Genomic DNA, 7,030 nt, shown 5'->3' with positions numbered 1-7,030 from the left:
TTATGTGCCTCCACGACTCACTGTGTTATGTGCCCACAGGCAATTTGTGCTTTCAAACTGTGTCTGGTGAGGCGAGCAGCCACACTGCTAATCTTGAATCAGGAACCATCTTGTTCCATTCAGATCACGTCAAACGAACACTTTTGTGGACACATCCAGGAATAGTTAACACCTGCCATTGTGAAATCTTCCTGTTTCAGTTGGGGTGATCAATTCATCATTCATTCAGTCAGGCGACAGATATTTATTGAATACCTACCACATGCCAGGCACTGTTTCAGGACCTGGAGATATAATAGTGAACAAAGCCCTACCATCAAAAAGATTACATTCTAGAGGGGAATAGGAAGAGACAGCAAATAAATATGGAATATGTCAGAGTGTTTCAGTCAGGATAGGCTAGTTGTTTTGTGGTTTTAAACAAGCCAAGTTCGATGGCTTGAAAAAAGAAGTTTATATCCCTCACTTACACAGTGTGTTCATCACCAACTCAATGGACATAAGTTTGAATAAATTCTAGGAGATACTGAAGGACAGGAAGCCTGGCATGCTGCAGTCCTGAGGTCCCAAAGAGTCAGACACAACTTAGTGACTGAAGAACAACAACGCGCTCTGTTCATTGCAGGCCAGCCGGGGGCTCAGCTCATGCACCTTCACTCTGGGGCCCAGGCTGCCTGGAGAAGCCCCATGTGGAGCACGGCCGATGTCTGCAGGAGAGAGAGGAGACAGAGCAGTGAACTCCGCACTGGCTTCCTCCTGAAAGCCACACACGGCCCTCCCCCTCACACAGCGCAGGAGAGAGCTGGGTACGTGGCTGCACCCAACGTCAACAGGTGAGGAAGAGCAACCACATGATGTGTTTAGGAAAATCAGACACACTCCGTGGTCAGAACTGTCCCAGTGATCATGACTGCAAGGAGGGGAAAAAAGGCAAAGTAAAGGAGCAGGTATCTGGGGAGGTGGTCTCTACTTGATAGAGATGGTCAGAAATGGTCTGTCTGATGTGGTGACATCCGAGGGAAGACCTCAAGAGAGAGAGAGAGTGGGGGTGTTCCTGCAGAGGATATAGCAAGGGCACAGGGTGCCTGGTGTGTTGGAGGAGCAGCAAAGAAGACTGGATGTTGGAGTGGAGTGAGCAAGGGGCAAGCTGGAGAAAAGTAGGTCAGAGAAGTAAGCAAGTTGTGGGACACAAGCCAGCACCTTGCTGTAAGGGCTGTGGCTAATGTAGGTTGCTGTAAAGATGTGATCTGACTGAGGTTTTGAAAGGATCCTGTGGCTGCTGTGAGGGCTGAAGCAGGGAGGAGTTCAGAGGCTCTTGCAATAAACCAAATAAGGCTAGAGAGGGGCCAGTGCTCAGGTTCTGGATGTAGTTTGAAGGTAGAACCAACAGAATTTGCCAGTGTATTGCTGGAAGAGAAAGAGAGGATTCGAGGTTGACAAGAGGTTTGTTTCTCCTGGTAACCCCCAGATACACATAAGGACTATTCATGTGACTTTTGAGAATCTTTGAATTAGGCAAAATCATGTAACATACAACATCTCCCTGCAAATGAGTTGAGAGTTGAACAGCCAACTGGAGCTATAGATGCTGGGCAGTCAGCTTGATTCATAGACCAGCTGAGGGACTTCTCTCCCTCACTGGCCCAGTATCTAGTCTCTCTTATGGTTTTGATCTACATTACTTTGTAAAACCAGAGATGTAAGCTTCCTAATTACAAGCAAAACAGGGGCTTATGACTGAGTTACCCCAACCTCATCCCAGCCCTCCATTCCTCTGTGAACCTCAGATATCACTACCAAGAAACTAAGCCATACAACACAAGGTCTATCCTCAATAGACACTGGTATAGTGATGTGTCACCAATTCTCCTAAAAATAGGTTGAACAGAAATCTTAATAAATACAATAAACAACACATGGCTTCTGAATGGTGTTTCCCCACTTTCTGCTCACCCTGTCTTCCCGTCGTGTGGCTCTCCTCACCACCACCACCTGTTAAATGGCCACTAGAGCCCCCTACTACAATCTCTTAGGTCTCCTCCAGCTTAGAAGAGCACAAGTTGAATGCCAAGTTTGCCGACTATAATAGAATGAATAAGTAAAAGTGTTTTTTAAAACAGCAATTTATAATCAAAAGTATGGGTTCATTCAAAAAAGATCTTCTTGAACTCCTACTATGTGGCACCTCCTCTTAGCACCGGAGGCACAGCTATGAATAGAACAGGTAAGTAATTTATAGTTGAAAACAAGGAAAGCATGGAAGAGTATTAAGAAAAGATAAACTTGCCACTAACTCACCGCTGAAACATCTTAGTATGTAACACTGCTAGTAACATCTTGGTGCCTAGTCTTTTTCTAAGCATACATATTATCCCTTCTTGCTTTTTGAATAAAATTTACAACTTTAGACTTACACAGTACATTTCTTTCTTTAAAATTTTTTCTTCTTATAAAAATAAATCATAGCAGATGCTCCGTAAGTATTTGTGAATGAACGAAAGAATTAATTATAGAAACTTAGTAGAATACAGAAAAGCAAAAAATCAAAACTGAATGTCACCAATAACACCACTACTAAGAGATAATACCACTGTTAGTGGTTTGGGTTGTTCAGTACGGTTTCAAATAACCAACATATTTTTATGACATCGCTTCACAATAAATGAATATTTTGTAAATGACAGCTTTCTCTTTTTTACTAATTACAAAAGCAACCGTACCATTGTAGATATTTTGTAAAATACTGAAAACAACAAAAGGAAAAACTAGTAGTCCCACTGCCCAGAGAATGCTGCTGTTAGCATTCTCCAATCTTTTGGAAATTTTTTTCCAATCTTTTTTTTTTTTGAGCAGTACAGTAGATTAGTTAAGAGCCTGGTCAAGTTACTCAGTCTCTCTGAGCCTCAGATTCCTCATCTGTAAAATGATACTAGTAATATCCACTCTGTAAGACTGGTGTGAAATGTAAATGAGATAAAATATACAAACTGCTTAGTTCAACATCTTACGCATACTAAGCACTCATATGGGAACTTTTACCATTTTGCAAGATATTCCTACAGAGTTGGTCAGACTTCATACATGCATTTTTTATCCTTTTTAAAAAAGAAAAAGAAACATTGCTCAATCTCATTAAATTTTAAATTTTGAGACAATCTCACATTTTCGGAAAAGTTGCGAGTACAAAGACCTTTTCTCCCCTGAAACATATGCAAGGCAGCTGTTGATCTAATTCCTCCATCACTCTTGAATATCATAGCGCATGTTGACTCAGAGGCATTCCCCTACAATTCCAGTGCAAACAGCAAAATTAGGAAATTAGCATTGGTACATTGGGATCTAGCCCTAAAACTCCAGTAGTCAAGTTTCTCCATGGCTGAATGACATACTTTGTAACAAAAGGATTCCAGTTCTGAACCACACTATGCAACTATTCCCCACGTCTCCCTAGTCTCCTTCAGTCTGGACTAGTTCGTTCCTCCATCTTTCCTTGACTTTAATATCTTTGCGCTTTGAAAGAATATAGGCCAGTTGTTTCATGGAGTGTCCCTCAACTGGTATGTGATGTTTTCTCACAATTATGTCTTTATCAGCAATACCATACAGAAGTGATGCTATGTTCTCTGCTTATTGTATCTTACTAGGTAACATTCCTGCTTTGTACAACAACCTGTGCTGGGCCACTGGACCATCTTCCTACACAGCTACTCATCTCACCCCACCTGGGCTCTGAAATATCCTCTTCAGCCTGCCTGGATGCCAACATCTTGCACTAGGCTATCCCTTTGCAAGAACACTCCTCTCGCCCCATGTGAGCTCTGAAACCTCCTGCTGGGCTGTCCCTCCCACCCTCAATCCTCAGCCCACCTGGGCCATCCCGTGCTGGGCCACCCTCTCAGCCTGCTGTGGCTCTGATGCTGAGCTAAGCCGAGCCTCTGTAGGAGTGGCCTTCTCCTCCTGCATGCTTTTCTGGTGCTCCCATTCTATAAAGATTTATATTATCTGTGAATAATCAAAGTGTTTCCTCAAACTAGAGGTCTGTGTATGTATTATTGATGATCCATCAGTAATAACTTATTTTTATTTCAATGATGATCTAAAAAAACTTACATTATAAAATATAAGCGTATCTGGGATGTTCATTTTACAACCACATTTAGTGTTGGTGCTTTGTGTTTAAAATTGTGTTGGTACCATATGATTATTAATGTGGCAATATTTAACTTTTAAAGTGTCGGTAGTCTTTAGATTGGCATTTCTGGCATCAAAATACAAAAACCATCTTGATTTCTGTTTGATAAAAATTACATTGAGTTATCCTACCAATTAAAAAGCTAAAACTGCTCTTTTTCAGTGATGAGATTTGTGTCTTCTTTTATTTAATAAATTAATTTTGACTTTCCATCATAAAAATAACCATGCAACTTTAATTGTCACAGGCTAATGAGAAAAGAACGAGGCTGACTGACTTCATACACAAATGATACGTATGTAAAGTGAAGGCCAAATGAATCATGGCACCACTACAAAGGAAGCTTTACAGAAGTTCAAATAAAGGAAAATAGAGAGAAAATTGAGTCATTACAGGTCTCTTGGTATCATAGGCTGAACTCAAAAGAAGCTAGACAAAATAGCCACTGTATTCGGATTATTGGCAGATGTGTTTGTGTGTGTTGTGTTTATTTATATGAAGTTTCAGCTTGCAAATATTCTCTGTGAAGAACTTTTTTTAGGAGCATTAAAAAAATAATTATCAATATTATATTTTGGAGAAAACCATTTTTAGATGGATTGGACCAAGTAAAATAATCAACTGCTGGTTTCAAATGAGTAACCTGATAGAAGGAAAAATTATAGTAGTGATATAGTAATGATAATGAATCAAAGGGCCATCCATTCTGCTCACAATCAAATATTTAAGTCAACAACTGAGACCCAAAATGCATAAAAACATCTTATTATACTTTTATAATTATGTGTATAAACTATAATTAAATCCAACATTGACAACTTAGTTTCAGCAAAATTTTACTTTTATACTAATGTTTTTCATTTTAATTTATCTGATGATCTTGTTTATATCTAACTTGTTAAAAAAATTTTCCTTTTGGCAGCACCATACTGCTTCTGGGATCTTACTTGAGGGGTGGGGGCGGGGGGTTGAACCCATGCCCCCTGCAGTGCAAGTGCAGAGTCCTAACCCCCAGACTGCCAGGGAATTCCCTCTAACTTGTTAAATTTGATTCTTTTTTTCTGGTAGTTTAATTGTTGTTGAAAAGACCCCACATAATACAGAATTTACCATCTTAACCATTTTTAGGTGTAAAGCTTGGGAGTGTTGAATGTCCTCACACATTGTGTACTACAAATGTCTAGAACTTTTTCACTCTGTGTTCTTATAGTTTTTAAAGAGATACATGTAAAAAACATTTATATATTGGCACATAAATCAACATGGGGGAGCTCTCAAGAGAACTTTTTCCTTTTGGAAGTAAAAGGAGGAGGTCTAAGAAATGCTAATCAACAGACAGGGAGTCCTGGCGCCCTGGCGCGCTGCAGTCCATGGGGCCGCCTAGAGTGCGACGCCACTGACCGGGCTGAGCTTTCGATCTAAATGTTCGCTGCACCCCACCCCCACTTTCATCCCTGGCTAGATAGTTCACAGCAGGCTTTGAAGAGAAGGTGGTGATACCTCATTTCTTGGAAAAGCAGAGCCAGAGGAAAGCATAGCAGTTTTCCCAATCCAAATTCAAAACTTCCTTTTTTAAGTAATAGGAATAATGTGAACACAAAACTGCCTTTCAAATTACTTTCTAAAATAGTTTCAAATCCATTATCCTATTTTTGAGGCCCCATTATGAATCTCTAAAGTTAGTTTCCTTTCGTGTCAAACCTCATTGCCAAGTTTGACATGTTATACCTCTCATCATCCAAGCCAGTGATGCTGGCGCCCTGCTCCTTAGCAAGATGCTGGAGAAAATAAGTCTGTCTCCAGATGCCGTGGTTGTTCTGGGTCTGCTGTGACTTCTTGCAGTCTTATTAAAACAAACTGTGCTGGTGAGCTTCTCTGAAAACCTAGATGGAAGGATATTGCCTGGCAGTCTAGTGGTCACTGGGGGTTGTGGGGAGGCTGACTTTGATCCCTGCTCAAGGAACTAGATCCCGTGTGTGTGTGTGTGTGTGTGTGTGTGTGTGTGTGTGTGTGTTAGTTGCTCACTTGTGTCTGACTCTCTGAGACCCCATGGACTGTAACCCACCAGGCTCCTCTGTCCATGGAATTCTCCAGACAAGAATACTGGAGTGGATAGCCTTTCCCTTCTCCAGGGGATCTGCCTGACCCAGGGATTGAACCCAGGTTTCCTGTATTGCAGGCAGATTCTTTACTGTCTGAGCCACCAGGAAAGCCCAGATCCCACATGCCACAACTAAAAGTCCCACGTGCTACAGCTGAAGATCCCATGTACCACAGCTAAGACCCGGCCCAGTCAAATAAATAAATACCAAAAAAAAAGCTAAATGGAAGTTTTCAGCTTAGAAGCTCATAAGCTGACTTCTCCTGAGGCTTCATTTTTAAACTGAAAGTTTGTTATTAGGATTTGCCATTTGACTTTTTAGAAATAAGAAAAAATTCAAAGTTCCCATAAATAATCATTCATTATGAGGTAGAAAGCAAGAAGGAAAGGGCAAGAAATGAAGGATTATTATTTACTACATGCCAGGCCCTGTTCTACAATATTTGTATCATCCATCTTCCCTTATCCTGATAACCTCCCCAGGAATTGTTCTGTTGTCCCCATTACAATGGCTGAGACTCTGAGAGGTAAAAATAACTTGTGTCTAAGACCAACTTGTAAGCGAATGGAGATTCAAACTCAGGTGTGTCTGATTACCACTCACTCAAGTACAAAACATGTCAAGACACATCACAGACCAAGCTGGTCAGTGTTTTCTGCCACAGATGTTGTTTGAGCATGTTAGACAATGCCTGTACTCATTCATGGAGAGAGTCTCTCTGTCCATTCCAGCATGT

General features: G+C 40.9%; 1 long non-coding RNA gene across 1 annotated transcript; it reads left to right on the top strand.

Moving 5' to 3' along the window:
- Positions 1 to 628: 628 nt before the first annotated feature.
- Positions 629 to 4,353, top strand: LOC105000641. The gene is made up of 2 exons (XR_826761.1): positions 629 to 833; positions 3,645 to 4,353. It is a non-coding gene; the product is annotated as an uncharacterized LOC105000641 (long non-coding RNA).
- The last annotated feature ends 2,677 nt before the right edge of the window (positions 4,354 to 7,030 follow it).

The sequence above is a fragment of the Bison bison genome, unplaced genomic scaffold, assembly GCF_000754665.1.
Source record: "Bison bison bison isolate TAMUID 2011002044 unplaced genomic scaffold, Bison_UMD1.0 scf7180017864373, whole genome shotgun sequence".
NCBI lineage: Eukaryota > Metazoa > Chordata > Mammalia > Artiodactyla > Bovidae > Bison > Bison bison.
This window is presented reverse-complemented; position numbering and strand designations above follow the sequence as displayed.